Source organism: Mustela putorius, unplaced genomic scaffold (assembly GCF_011764305.1).
Source record: "Mustela putorius furo isolate JIRA1106 unplaced genomic scaffold, ASM1176430v1.1 tig00000083_pilon_pilon_pilon, whole genome shotgun sequence".
Lineage (NCBI taxonomy): Eukaryota > Metazoa > Chordata > Mammalia > Carnivora > Mustelidae > Mustela > Mustela putorius.
In genome coordinates, this window is record NW_025421273.1 from 35,607,363 (window position 1) to 35,623,511 (window position 16,149).

The 16,149-nt window shown below is 37.4% G+C and overlaps 1 protein-coding gene and 1 pseudogene across 7 annotated transcripts in view; one reads left to right on the top strand and one right to left on the bottom strand.

Moving 5' to 3' along the window:
* The window catches only part of PCDH7 (protocadherin 7), a 417,107-nt gene that overhangs the window by 80,067 nt on the left and 320,891 nt on the right, over positions 1–16,149 (top strand). The gene's annotated exons all lie outside the window — the stretch shown is intronic.
* On the bottom strand, positions 6,452–14,679 carry LOC106004000 (annotated as a pseudogene).

Consider the following 16,149-nt stretch of genomic DNA (forward strand, 5'->3'; position numbering starts at 1 on the left):
CGTTTAGTAACAGTGACTCCACAGAACTATACGAGTTCCTGGGGGAATACAGACAGAGTGAAAACAAAAGGAGGCAAATGGCCAATCTTGATGAGCCATAGTGAGGGTAACATAAAGGAGAACCAAAGTAAATGTGGAATCTGGAGAGGCTGTGTGATGAAAAGCAAAGATAGAAATGGTGTCGCTAAGGGCGGATTAGACATCCTAATAGTAACAATATCAAAAGTTATTACAACAGCAAAAGTTGACTTACCTGTTTTTTTTTTTAAAGAGATTTTTATTTATTTATTTGACAGAGATCACAGGTAGGCAGAAAGGCAGGCAGAGAGAGAGGAGGAAGCAGGCTTCCCGATGAGCAGAGAGCCCGATGCGGGGCTCAATCCCAGGACCCTGGGATCATGACCTGAGCCAAAGACAGAGGCTTTAACCCACTGAGCCACCCAGGTGCCCCTGACTTACCTGTTATTAGGCACTAGATTTAACACTAAAAAATAATACACAGATTACCTCATTTAGTACTAATAACACAACTTGTTTTCAACCAATGGAAACCAAATTTATAACTTAATATTCTAAATCAAAGATAACTTCGGGGACAATGAGCCAGAGCTCGCATGGTACTGTGGAAGATAAAGAAATGTGCTCAGGGGGGAAAAAAAAATAAAAAAGTCTATTCCAGCTCTGGAAGGTGGAGATAAATTCAGGGATTAGTAGGAATTGGTAAACTCTCTCTTTAGATACTACTTCTAGAATGACTTAAAGCCAATTATGTTAATGTATTTCACCACTATGCTTACTTTTCAGACTCCAAAGAGGGAATGCCAACATGTCTTTTTGAGGTGACTTATCAACCTTTTGGTTAAGGAGAGGCAACACACTTTGAATAATTGTCTTACCAGATGGAATCCAGAAGGTGAAAAGTACTTTGCTCAACAGAAATCTGACTGTCCTTAAAAGTATCCCATGCATCCCTAGTTTAAATGTGAAGGAGCTAAATCTTAGAGCAGTTAAGTATCTTGTCCAAATTTAAGCAGTTAGTAAGTAAATAAACTGATATTAAAGCTAAACTCCCAGCACTTGCAACAACAAAACTAAAGAGTGAGAGAAGACTCCTTTATGCAGCATTTCTAATAGATTCATCAGCATGGGGGCAGGGTAAGACTACAGCAGGTTTCATGGAGATAGTTGTAAGTAAGCAGAACCATTGAATGAGAGGTATTTTGCCAACAATCTTGCAGGAGAGAAAAGGAAGCAGCCGTTTGGTGGTGGAAGAAATGAAGAAAGATTTTTTTTTTTTTTTTTTACAAGTTAGGGAAATTTAGGTAGGTTTATAGGTTGAAAGAAAGAGATTTATAGGTTGGACAGAAAAGAGAAAGCCCACTGATGAAATAGGACCCTGTCAGAGGCAGGAAGGAGTGGAATCAAAAGATCAAATGCATAAAATAATGAGGATTCTTCTGAGTTGCAAAATGAAGTTCCAATGAGTGAAGATGCAGGCAAATATGGAGAAGTGGAGAAGGGACGTGGAGGGGTTCCTGCCTGATGGCCGCAATCTTCTCAGCAGTAGAAGACGAAATAGTGTGTCGAGGTTGAGGGGAGTGAAAGGGAGAGGGGAGCATCTGAGGAGGGTGTGGTGGGAGCAGCTGCTCTGTGGAATGGGGAGACCAGCCAAATAGGAGTGAGTAACAGGGCTGTTAAGTGCTGAGAGTTCAGCTGACACTGGAAATCATAAATCTGTAGCAGAGTCAATCAGCGTGGTTATTCAATTTTCTCAGTAACTCTTGGCAGTCTAGGAGGAGGAGGAGAGCAACCAGATGGTGGTACGATTTGGTAATGGGACTGGCACGGCAGCTGTGAGAGGAGGTCAAAGAAGGGAAGAATCAATTGCATCCATGAAAGTATGGTGTCAGGGGCCATCAAGCCAAGAAGAATTGGACACTGTTAGAAAATGGAGAGGCAAAGCAGTGGAGGGCATCAACGTTGGAAGCTTTTGTGGGAGTGCACAAGTGGGACAGGGGATTAGAGGAGAGAATTTCACAATTATGCATATTACAGTAGAACACTGTGCTTAGAAACAGTCCATTTTGTATCTATGGGTGTGAATTACCAAAGCTGAGCAGAAGTGATTATCACTAGAATATAGGGGAAAAAGAATTTCAGAGCTAAGTAGATGAATGACTCATCCAGATTATCTAGCATAGTGACAAGTGATAGAAGGAAAAAAAAAGAAAAGAGAAAAAAAGAAAAAAAAAAAAAAACAAGCCAATAGCCAAATTAATCAAGTAAACTGATGAAATACTTACAGATGCAAGATTTAGAGAGAGTTAGACAGTTTGATTGTTGGGGCTTTGCAGGACTTACTGAACTAAGATAAGAGAACAATGTCCCAGAATGAGAGGAGAAGTCCAAGGGAATGCCCCTCTTCCTTTTTCGTCCTGAGATAGTAAGATGATTAGTGTTTTCAACAGTGTTCTAGTATGTGGTGAAGTCCATGTGAATAAAACATAAAAGTCATTGCAAACAATTCCCATTCAAGGACACTTAATTTACATTTACCCTAAGATATATTCTAGTAGATAAATTTCTTCTTCCCTACTAGGTCATGCTAATTTTCATTTAAACATGTGGTTATAACGTATCTTAAACACAAAGAACCCAAATAACCACACACATTACACACACATCTCTGATTTAGCTGCCACCTCCAGTTACAGCCTTGTGTTTCTGGTTTCCTTCACGTATATTGTCATCCCCCACTTACTCACATAGGGAAGTTTTTAAAATCCACTGTATGGGTCTTCAGTCCCTTCCATTCCACTGACGCGGCTCTGTCGGGGTCATCAGAATTCATTATGCTGAATCCAGGGGTTAATTCTGTCTCCCTGTCTACATCTTGGCCTTTGGACAGTTGTTCACTCCTTCTCCCTTGACTGCTTCATATCACCGTATTCACTTGGTTTTCCTCTTCCATTGTGGACTATGTCTTCTTAGTGTCCCATACTGTTTCGACTAGATGTCTAAATCATGCAGTACTGCAGGGTTGTGTTTACGTATGTCGCCGTCTCAAACCTCCCCCTGGGATTCATACTCAGGACAGCTACCTACTCAGCTTTTCCACTGGTAGAGGCAGGAGTCCACAGTGGTTCTTTTTTTTTTTTTTTTCTTTAGGATTTTATTTATTTGACAGAGAAAGAGGGACAGTGAGAGAGAGAACACAAGCAGGGGGAGTGGGAGAAGGAGAAGCAGGCTTCCTGCCAAGCAAGGAGCCTAATGCAGGGCTAGATCCCAGGACCCTGGAATCATGCCCTGAGCCAAAGGCAGAAGCTTAACAACTGAGCCACTCAGGCGCCCCTGGAGTACACAGTGGTTATACGATAGCTTCGGGCACCAAATTCTGCTTGGCTGGCTGGGGCACGTTTCTTTTGTTTTCTTATGTGTAAAATGAGAATAATAGTAATAACCACTTCCCAGGGTCCTTGGGAGGATTAAATAAGTAAATAATATCAATTAAAACAATACATATGTGTTTAGAAATGTACTTGGCTCAGAATAAGTGCTCAACCAAGCTAGTATTAGTACTATCACAAACACAACAGATAGAAGGCAGAGCGATTCCTTTTCCCCCCAATACCTTAATTTGCTCTCTTCATAAACCGTTCTGAGTGAATAATACTGATAACCACTTACTTTGTTCAGGGTGAAAAAAGAGAGATCATTCTTTGCTCTTTTCCCCCTCCACAATGTCACCCAATCCATCAGGAGTTTCTATTAGCTTTACCTCAGAAATCTATACCAAACCTCACCACTTTTCACCACATCATCTTCTAAATTGTAGCTCAAGCCACCAACATCTGCTGTGTCTCCAATTCTCCTCGATCACTCACAATACAGTCTCCTATGGAGTGACCCTTCTACAGTGTCAATGCAAATATATCTTTCCACTATTTAAAATTCTCCAGTGGATTTTCACTGCAAGGAGAATAAAATCCAATCTCGCAAAGTGTTCTGCAAGTAAACCCTGGTTGGGAACCAGCATCTTTCCAAGGAGACCTCAGCTCTTCCACTGTCAGCAAAACCATTTGGACCTTTTTTTCTGCCACTCAAACAGGCCGAAAGATTTCCCCTGTCAAAGCCTTTGAATGTGAAATTAGTCTTTTGAAATGTAATCTGAAAGCACAAATACTATATATCTGGATTCTGGTTGCTTCTTTAAAAATCTGATGAAGCAAAGCCTTCTGCCTCAATATTACATTCCTAGACCTAACCCAGCACATATTGTCACAGTCTTCGCTGATTTGTCAAAAAAAAAAAAAAAAAAAAAGAAATTTGGTGATTTTTGGTATGTTTTCAAAATTCCAATGGAGAGAAGCTTTCTGATCTTGAATATTTTGTAAATTCCAAAGCGAGATGCCTGATGAGAGCCTCATTTTTTGGAGACTTGCAAGCAAGAGAGATCTCAACAACTCAGGTCCCTTTTTTCCCCAAAGGGACAAAAACATGTGCAGTGGCAGTGGGCTCTCTGGGGAGCCCGCAGTGACATGGGCGGTTGCTTTTCTCAGCTGGTGTGGGAGGGAGAGGTGGGCAGGCACAGAGGCGCGTCTCTGTGTTGGTGTCTGCAGACGATGAGTGAGCTCCAAACATGTACAAAGGCTGTGGGATGGATAGAAGAGATGCCAGTACTGATAAAAAACAAACATATTGAGAAAGAGTTAAATGCAGTTATCAATCACTGATTGGTGAAATAGTATACTTGATAATTGATAGATTCCAAATATCACGAAAAGTCACTCTAAATTGTATTGCCTGGTATAAACTATTCAGTAGTTTTGTTGTTATTTTTGTTACTTTTATTTTTTTGCAGACTTGTTTAGATGTTTGAGTAATAACTGTTTCCTGCTTTTTTATTGACAAGTGAAGCAGAAAACTTTTTCAGGGCATCCTGTTGGGGTCTCCCTCTCTTTCTTCTTATTTTTTTCCCCCTTCAGAATAACTTAGGCACAATTCCTAAAAGAACACCAGTTGGCCGATTTCCATCTGGCATCCTTCCCCTCTTATTTTCACTGAAAAGTGTGGAGTCTAGTTTTTAATGCTATTTCTGACTAAATTCAAGCTTTCAGTTCAACACCCATCCTCCCCCTGTTTTTCATATAAGCAGTTACCTCTTCTTATGGGAAAAATAAACATAACTCCGGACTCTAACCAAGCAGAATCAGAAAAAACAAATTGTAGAAATATGGGCTTACTAATTTCTAGTAATCTTTTGTAGGCTTTGGAGTACAAATGTGTCATGTAAAAAGTTCCGTCTGTACAGAAGAAATTGAGTGTTTTACACACAGATAATTAGAAAATTGTCAAGACATATGTTGCTTTTTATAAACGTTTTTGTATTTATTGTTTTGCAGATGATACCCAAAAATTATCATAGCGCTGAATTACGAAAAACCTCTCAACTTAGAGGTCTTCATCAATGACTAATTGCTACTATTTGAAACCACTTTAAAAGCAAATAAAGCGCCCATCTGGTAATTCTATTAATGGTTTCTATATTAAATGGCTATTGGTCCCCAAAAAGAAAATATGCAATTATGAAATATTCATATTCCACTCACTCTTGAAAAGCTTACAAATGTGTCTGGGAAAATAGAGTTTATCATTTCTTTTCTCATTCCCTATTAAGCCTCTAACCTCTTAAAAAATCAAATTGGATTAATGATGTAGCTACATATACTCAATAAAATGGACAATTAAAGAAATTATCTAAACAAATTAAGGCACAAAAGGAATGTTCAAAATTAATAATTTGGGTGCCAGTATTAGCTCCCCTCTTACCCCAATTCTCTGTGTTTTCTGCTATAGAACTCGCAGGCCTTGAACACCCAGGTCTCCGCACTGAAGAGTGGGAAAGGGAAATGCTAGGTCTGATCCTACTAGTTTGAAATTCTGACCTGGAGCAAAACTTTGCCCTTCTCTGAGTGGTCAAGTGGGAAGAACCTCTCTGCTAGTCTTCATTTTTTTAAACTTTTTAAAATTTTGTAAACTGAACAGTTGACCGTTTATGTTCACATTTCACAATACAAATGAAAATTGTTCTTTCTTTTTCTTTTCTTTTCTTTTTTCCTTTTTTCCTTTTTTTTTTTTTTTTTTTTTTCCTTTTTGGTCCTACTAACTCCTCTGCAAAAACTATTCTCTCTTTGATAGGAAAGAGGGAGCAAGTCTTCCTTGTCCTGTTGTTAGAAAACACCCAAGGTCGGAGCACCATGATCTCCCGGGAAAGTAGAACAAGTAATATAAAATGGGTATAGGGACTCTTGGGTGGCTTAGATGGTTAACTGTGTGCCTTCAGCTCAGGTCATGATACCGGGGTCCTGGGATTGAGTCCCCAGTAGGGCTCCTTGCTGAGCAAGGAGTTTGTTTTTCCCTGTCCGTCTGCCCCTCCCCCTACTTTTGTGTGTGCTCTGTCTCTCCCCCAAAAATAAAATCTTAAAAAAAAAAATGGATATAAAGAGATTCCCGTCTCTATCTGTCTACCTGAGTCACTCCTGGCCAGGTGGGTATCATCACGGGACAGGTGGGAGGTCTCATCACTGGGGGCCTTGGAGTCATTGACATGTGGCCTCCCATAGGCGGCCACATTCCAGGAGCTGGTCCCACTGGCATTACTGCACGATGTTGCCATCATTGGCATCATGGAAGGGTCCCCTGTAGAGGGTGCCGGGATCATACCAGCGTGAGGAGCCTGGGGGACTGGGCGCGAGGTAGGACCATTGTCCCTGCCGGAGGAGGAGCGATGATAGAGTAGCAGATCTCTTTTCTTGTCAAAATGCAGTGGTTTTGTTGATCAGGCTCTCTGCCTGCTCTTCCATCTGTTCCTGATATTAGGCTTTTGCATTCTCTTTGTGTTTCCTACCACGGCAGTGTGTCTTCATCACAGAATGAGACTCACGGGTGAGGTATGTGATGCAGTAGTCACCGTACAACTGAGGCATCTTGTTCTGTGGGCCGCTGGCCACTCCGTCCCGCGCTGCCCGGAAATGACCTCTCCGCTAGTCTGGCTAGTCTTTAGTGCTAAAATGACGAATTAAAACAATGAAAAAATGTGAACGTGTTGTAAAAGTCAGTCCCTTACAGAAGGCAGAGATGGTTATCACACGTCGGTTTCTGAAATAGGACAATCTTTATCGTCCACCTAGCCTGAAATATCTTCTCACTGAGGAGGAAGAAGGTGTAGAATTGCTCTAAGTCGGCTTTATTCTAAGCTCTGGTCGCTTGGAGGTTTGTGAATATTCACCAGCCTTCCCACCTCCTGTGGCTAGGGGGCTTTTGTATGGACCCATAGGGAGAAACCAATTCTCCTGCTTGCCTTCCTGCCTTTGATCTCCTAGTGACCCTGACCACAGAGGCAGAGTGGGTGGATCTGGTTTACATTATATATAAAACAAACCATGCTCCTGCTCTAATGCTCTAGCACCTTTCTGATTTTGTGATGCCATCTCACGCCTCTTTGCCTTTGTACATGCCTGGAATACAGATTCTCTTTTTCATTGTTCTTCAGTATGTAGCTCAAGTCTGTATGGTAAGATTGTAAGTCACTTTTTTTTTTTCTTCTTTATTCTTTGCTTTTTAGTTCTCTTTTCATGACTTTTATAGTTAAAAATGTCATTTGATGATTTTATTAACTAAAACCTGAAGTTCCTCACTTGCAGCCTGAATCAGAGTTAGGAGCCCCTCATTTGTTTCTCTGGTATAAATGTTCTCCCCTCCTGATCATCCTCTAAATGTAATGCAAGGGACTGCCTGTCTCACTAATCTGAGATTTGCTGTAACATATGCTTCTTCATACCTGCCACGATATCTGCAACAGACATTTATTACATGTCAGTGAAATGAATGAGTGTACAAATAGTTTATTTTATTTTTAATGGTTTTTAACATTTTTTTGAGAGGGAGCAAGTGAGCACAGGAGTGGAGGGAAAGGCAGAGGGAGAAGGAGAGAATCTCAAGCAGACTGCCCACTGATTGCAGAGCCGGTTGCAGGGATCGATCTCACATCCCTGAGGCCATGACCTGAGCCAAAACCAAGAGTCAGACACGGAACTAACTGAGTACCCAGGACCCCCTGTAGTTTATTTTATTTTATTTTTTAAAAGATTTTATTTATTTATTTGACAGACAGAAATCACAAGTAGGCAGAGAGGCAGGCGGGGGTAGGGGGAGCAGGCTCCCGCTGAGCAGAGAGCCCAATGAGGGGCTTGATCCCAGGACCTTGAGATCATGACCTGAGCCAAAGGTAGAGGCTTTAACCCACTGAGCCACCCAGGTGCCCGTGCAATTTATTTTAAAGTACATATAGAATAATATTAAATACCTAGTAATTAATAGATCTGCAGTTATCCCACATATAAGTTCTTAATTTCTTTTTGTGCTTTTATAAATTCATTGGAAATAAGTGATAAAAATAAACTTTATCATTATAACATATATACAAATATATAATAAATAATTGATGCAAGCTCTTATAAATTATAATTTGAAAGACAACTTTTCACTCTGTCAGTTCTTTTTTGTATTTTCATCTTGTGACCTATGGCTAAACGTTAGCAGTCAAGGTAAAGACACTATAGCGTTATAAGGGCATGACTCATAAAATCCAGTGTTGACTCTTTGGAATGGATTACCACTAGGGCTAATTTCTAATTGGCCCTTTCACGTCAAATCTGAGGTTGGGGCAACTGAATACATTTGAACGACAATCAAAAGCTTCACACATTCCTCTCAATGGAAAGGATGCTGTACTCTCTACTTGAAAGAATATTTCTTTCAGAGTGGTAATCAGTGGTGTCTGGTATGAGTTTATAAAGATAAGCACAATTTCATTCAGTTTGAATCAATAGATACTTATCATATACCAAATAATTTATGAGTCTGTAGCTACACAGAAGTGCATAAGACCTTGGGCCTTCTTTGAGGAACTTATAAGGGAGGTAAAAAATATAATCAATTTCCTTTTAAGAAAGGGTGAAATATTGACCAGCAATATTCAACAAACATTTCTTAGGGGCTGCTCTTTGCTTGGCACAGTGATGAGTACCAATAAAATGCTTTAAGGATAACATAGCATAGAATCTTTAACTCTGGCATGGGGGAGGACACTGAGGTAGATTTGTCTTTCCTTGGGCATGGCCGGTAAATACTTTGGACCCACAATACTCTTAGGAACCCATGACAATGTTTTCATTTCTTTTAAAATCAGAAGAAAAACAAGGGCCTTTTAGGTCAAATAAAATGTTTTAATATGCAATATTAACATATTCATCTTTATGTTAGCAGAGTTATAATATATACTTAGTGAGATTTTCTAACGATGAAATTGTTCCTCAAAGACCAAAGAGCCTAGAGTCCATGAAATTCACGCTGGCTCTCTCTGGAGGCAATTAGAAACCAGAGGAAGTCAGGAAAAGATTTAGAGAACTAGCAGTGGGCCTTGAAATAATAGTACCATCTCACTAGGTAGAGGACAAGATCAGACAAAGCCGAGGCCCAGGCTTGCAAAAGAGTAGAGTGAAATAATTCATAGGTGCACAAATCATGTCTCCTAATTAAAGTTTTCAGTTCAGTGGACAGAGGCAAGTATATGCAAAGGACAAGTTAGGTAAGAGATAATATGTGCCTCTTCCAAGAATGGGGAAGATACCTGCTTCCGGATCTTTAAGATTCCTGAGAATTAAAGATTTTAAGAATTTAAGATTCATGAGAATTAAAGCTTTAGAACTAGATGCTCAATTTTCTGGTCCATGACATCTGTTTGGGTGTAGGGTGGGTGGTTGTATGACTTGGAGACTGTCTTCAAGCCCTAAAATCTTTCCTTATCAATACCTATGAATTTATCACTCTTTGTTTTATCATTCTTCTTATACATTTTGGGAATATTACCAACACCATAACATCTCAAAATTACATTTAAAATAATGAAATCACCTTTGCTTTAGAAATTCACACAGGATTACTTGAATACTCTAGTCAAAATATGAATTCTTATGTATATTTGGGTACAAGTGTTTACTGATAAGTCAATACAATTTCTAGGGAAAATTCAAAATCCAAATTTGACATGATTCATACTGATGAATTCTGTTAAACTATTTTCAAAATTTTAGAGCATAAGGTAAAATTTGAGTCTAGCATAAACTGTTGTTTTTATTCCATTCCAGCTTTAATCAATTCCTTGGAGGATATGTTTTCCCCTCATTTTCTAAACCCTATTCTCAGTACTCTCTTTTCTTTCCCCTCTCATGTAAGGAAGGGAAAACATAATTCATGTAATTTACTTTGAGAGAATAACATTAAGGCTACTTACATTTTTCTTATTATTATAAAAGTGAATAGTAGGTGAGCTGATGAATTTCATTTTTCGACTAAGTAAACATGCACATATTAAATTCTCTAACTGTCATAAATATAATCAGGCCTTTAATTAGAAAATGAAGGAAACATAATTCTAAGCATTATGAAGATATATTGGGCTTCTGGTGGTTAACCCATCTCACATGAGGTAACTCAATCAGAATCCTGTACTCTAGCTCTACTCTGAATAGAACTTTGACGTATCTATCATACTGAGTGTATAGGAAAGCCAAAGGGCTGTGCCATTTTTATGGTGGGTGATAGCATCATCTTCACTAGAGGATACTATAACCTCCGATGAAAAGGTAGTTGGACTGTTGGTTATTGAAACCAATGTTTTTAAGCATGGAGAAAAATCTAGTGTTTAAAACATTTTTTCATTTGTTGCATATTTATTTGCTACTCTGACATTTTTAAAAGGGAAGCAGACCAAGGCATTACTAAAATTGAACTATTCATTTTGGGATGTTACTCATTGAGTAAGTTTGCAAGAATTCCATCAGCTTCTGGTTCCCTCTAAGTAAATGTCATTTGTTCATTTAAGAAAGTATGCTAAAGATAAGGAGTGTAGGGCTGAATAAGGCACAGTGCCTGTCTTCAAGAATTTTATAGTCCTAATAGGGGAAACAGAAACACAATGGAAACAGTATAATATCACTAATACTGCATCCTATAGTGTAGATAAACGACTCTCAATGCAGGTTTCCAGAGCAGTGGAGTAAATTTCACCTTGCTTACATTTTTTTAAAGCACTGGGTAAATTTTTCAGTCATATACCTAGATTTATCTATTTACCATGAAATTTTAACCTCTGCTGTGTTATTATTTCTCATATTTGGGTAAGCAAATACACTTAATGTCACAGTTTTAAATTACCTATTTTTAGATATTACCTAAAAATTTAGGTAAATTTACTTATAGTACACACAGTTTTTAATTACCTATTTTAAATTTAGGTAAATTTACTTATAGTACATACAGCTAATGTTTACCTATGCATGTAAATATCTATATTTACATCTATATTGCCTATATATTTTTACATCTTATAGATTTATATATATATATATATATATAACCAATTTATTTTTACCTATATATTCTTACAACTATAGGTTATGTGGGTGTACATATACTAAGTGTGTAATGCATTCATGTATATATGTAAAAGGAGTAGGCCAATGCCATTTTAAATAACTTTGAACATTTTGTCATTATGGTTTTCCAAATTTTTCTGTAAGATTTAATTTCACACAAAATCCACAGTAAAAATTTCAATAGTCATATGAATTTCTATTATACACTCACTTAGTTATGATTTTCCTTAGTTGATTTCATTATTCCGTGAATTGTTTTAAAACAGTGTGAAATGCAGCAGTGTCTCGGTTTTATTTATTCTTTCTTCTCTGAACATCATTGTCAGTGGTACTTTTACCTTGTCCTAACCTAGAAAATTATTTCCTTTACCTACTTAATTTTCTTTTTTACAAGGAAGCCCTTTTATGTTTAGAAATCTCTGTTGACTCTTGTTTCATATTCATTGGACTGTGCTTAATAGCTAGTATGAAGACATATGGAAACAAATCACGTGGGTCCTATCTCCTTGAGAAAGATAGCTAAGGCTTAAAATACGATATAAGCTTTATGTGAATTTATTAACTAAATATATTCTTTAGGCTTTGGAATAAGTTACTAGCTCTTCATATTTAATTCCCAACATAAGGGTAAAAGAGCAGATTAGAGTCTATTTTTTCCATAATTTTTATTAAAACAAATGTGTTAATTAAGACTCATGAATTTAGCATCTGCTTTCCTATATTATGTTTGTCGTGATGAGAATGTAAAAAATAGTGTAAGACTATCTCTGTACTAGGTGGGCTTAGAGAGTATAGCTTTGAGACAGATTAACAAGCATGAAATAAATAGCACTATAGTAATAAAATAAACTTAACTTGTAAGTTATAGGAAGACTATAAATATATACATGCATTTTTATTTGCTAGAGCACATTATATATATTTATATGCTATACATGCATTTTTATTTGTTAGTACAGATTATATATATTTATATGCCTGTGCATGTATATATAAGATATAATGAAAAAGTCAGGGAAATATATGCAGGATCTCACTACAGATAGAACTTGAGAGAAAAGGTATGAAAATGGGTTCATTCAATGTATTACTAAGCAGACCTCTAAATTACATAGAGTATCCTGATTAATTATTAATTATTAATTTGCAATGTTTTGTAAATGAATCAGTTGTTTTGTTTATCCTCTAAATATATTGTTTGTCTTCCTTTATAGGAAACTCAGAAAAATACATCCAGTTAAGTTTTGCCAAATGGGCTTCAAATGTATTTTAAAATATATTGTACACATTTAAAGAAATTCAAATGATGTCAAGTTCTCTCTTGAGTTTTTGTATAATGCTGCTAGTAGCATATTTTGCTTTAAGATATATTTTCAGTTCCAAAATCCCTGAAGTACTCCTCTCCTGCAGTGACTGACTTTGCAGAGAATGGTTAAAGAGGAATTTAAATTTAAAAGGTGCAATTTGAAACACATTTTCTTGTGTCAAGTTTTGACACTGACCTTTTAAAACATGTAAGCAGGGTCTTTCCTCTTTAATTATGTTGCTTCTTTTAAATTAAATCTACATTGCAGTTCTTTACAAAATAAAATAAAAATTTAGAATGAGATATATTTTACCTCTCTTAGAGTTGGGGAGTGGGAAGTGCCTATTTCTACTGGGAATTCAGAATTATTTTTGAAACATTTTTTCATCTCTTCATTTTGGTAGTGGAAGACAAAATACTTTGGACAAGAACATTTGTTCTCCAAACCATGAAAATTTACAGAAATGTATACCTGCCTCTCAAGATAAGTTTTATTAAGTGAATTTAAATCAGGATTTTACTATAAGGAGTTAGAAGAGGGAAAAGATACTAATAGGGCATTCATCAGAAAAACCTGGGGAAGGGGACATCTTTAGAGTTTCTCTTCGGTGTTTTTATTAAAGGCCTTTTGTTTGCATTTAAATATAGAAGAACCTCATCAGTCTACTTTATCGTGAGTTAGCAGAACACTTTATTCCTGCATCACTTTTCCAGAAATACAATGAGCAAACCAATAGAGTTCAGATTGGCTAAATTAAGACAAGTTATTGGCAATACTGCCTATTCTTAGATATTAGGTTATTTGGCTGCACAATCTCTATTTTGAGAAAATTTTATAGAAAAAAAATGCCTCATAAAAGACCATGGCAGCTGTGATATAAGAGAATCTAGAACTAGACAACTGAATCTGAATCCATGTCTGATACCACTTTCTCTATTATGTAACATCTTGAAGCTTCACGTTTTTCATCTGTATTTGTCTTACAGGATTTTGTGAGGGCTCGATGCAATATGGTTTCTGAGACTTTTACTCACAGTGCTTAAAAATTTTCTATCCTTTATGTTTCAGTACATTGAGTAGTTATATTATTTTCGTATTTTAAATTGAGTTTTTAGGCCCTAGTTTAATTATTAGTGTATTCTAAGGAAAAAGAGGCTGCATGATACATTAAAAAAAATGGATTTCAGATTTTCCTTTTGTCTGCATGTATCTGTTTTATAAATTTCATTCAGTTAGTGTAGAAAAATAGATGTAGGAATGATATAAAGCAAATAAAGGAATAGGGGCTTATATAATTTGTTAAAGAACTTGCAGTTTTAAATCCCCCATTGGCTTTTCCCTTTCAATCTGAGTATTCAAACTATGAGAAAATTAACTGGTCAGTGATTACATTTTTTCAGGACTCTGGAAGTTTTGTTAGAAAGCTTTTATTGTTTTGTTTTGTTTTTGTACAGGGGCGTGCATGCTGTTGCATTGTTTTGTTTAATTTTCTGTTATCTCTTCTGCATGGTAAAAAGTGTCTAAAGACTCTTAATTAGTCTCCCTGTTTCTAACCCTGACCCCTGCTGCAATCTATTTTTAAAACCATAGTCAGAGTAATTCTTGCAAAATATGATTCAAATTCTCTGTTCAGAAGCCTCCTGCGACTACCCGTCTCACTTCAAGTTAAAACCCAAAGCTTCAAGACCATGCATGATCTGACTTACATCTCTAAAGACACCTCTGACCACATTCTTCTCGCTCAGGTTCAGCCACACTTACCTCTTCCCTGTTCTTGTGACAAGGCCAGGTTCACTTCCTCCTCAGAATCCTTAAATCTGCTCTGCCTCCTGGGGTGTTTCTTCCAAATTCCCACATAGCTCAGCCTTTTTCCTTCTGGTCATGTGAGCAGTGAGGATTTCACTGCCCTATTTTAAATAGCACTTTCCTCCTGGTCCCAAACAACCCACTTTTCTCCTCTTCCTTTTGAACCCACTTGGGATATGTATGTACGTATGCATGAATGCAAGTATGTATATAAGAATCGTGTGTGTGTGTGTGTGTGTGTGTGTGTGTGTGTAGAATACTTACAAAATAAATTTGGCTCATTTCTCTCTCATTCTTTGGAATGTAAGTTTCAGGCGCTCTGGAATTTTTGTGTGTTTTTTTTGTTCACTGCCATATACTTTGTATCTATGGCAGGGACTAGGGAAGAGTGGGTACTCATTAATTTGTGTCCTGTTGGAAACGAAAATTATTTAATGTCTTAAAGTCTTCAACGCTTTTGATATCAACTGAAAGGAAGGCTTTGGGACTCACAAAGTGAGATTTTTTTTATCTTCTTTTTTCCATAGCTTGAGACTGGCACTTGTTAATTCCCCAACAGGGGATGATTTCTTTCTGCAATGAGAGAGCAGCCCTTTCCCTTTGAGGAGAACCCAACAATTCCATTTGTCATAATTAATTTCATATATATGTGTATGTCACCAGATAGCCATAGTAAGCTTCAGATTGACCCCCACAGAACTGGCCAGTTAGGACTTCCTTACTGATAAATACTTTGGGGAGCATCTGTCTAATGCTCCTGGTTCAGACCTACCCACTCTTTCTGGTAGAGTCAAAATCAGAATCTAGAACACCAGTTTCCCAGGACAGGTTCTTTTCAATATTTGTAGCTTAATGATCTCAGGGAACCAAGGAACCCTGAAGGAATAACATGACTAACAAGTAAGCATGACAACACCTGGAAACCAAAGGATTACTGGCAGGAAAGATTGCAAAATGGAGCCCAACAGTGAGATTTATAACGTCGTCTTCTTCCCCTCCATCTATAGTTGTAAAACTTAATCTTATTGATTTTTACTGTAATTATTTCTATTCCTAACCGTTTTGGGTTTCTATCTGCTGACTGGAAAAGGAAGGGCACTTTTCAGAGTACATCATTCCTGTTGTCACAGGATGAGACAGGTGGCTGAGCTATGGCCCACAGAACACAGAACACTAATGAGTGGGTTTTTGTTTGTTGTTGTTTTTTTCCGAAGGTGATGTGTTTCTTGTTCTTTATGAAGATAGAGAAGCCATGCCTCATAATGGATGAGCGCTTTTAGAAATTTCCCATCAGATATACCAAGACCTTCGATGTAAACTGTTTTCTGGGGAGCAAAATTAGTATCAAGAGGATAAAAAGGAATGATGCGGAGTCCATGTCTGGCTGTACTGATGCCTTGAATTAGAGACTTAACTGGTTGGTAGGGCTGTGCGTTTTTTTTTTTTTTTTTTAGATCACTTCGCTATGCCCTGATTTAAATGTATGACATGAAGTTTTTATTTAACTACACACACACACAGACTTCAACTTTTACTTT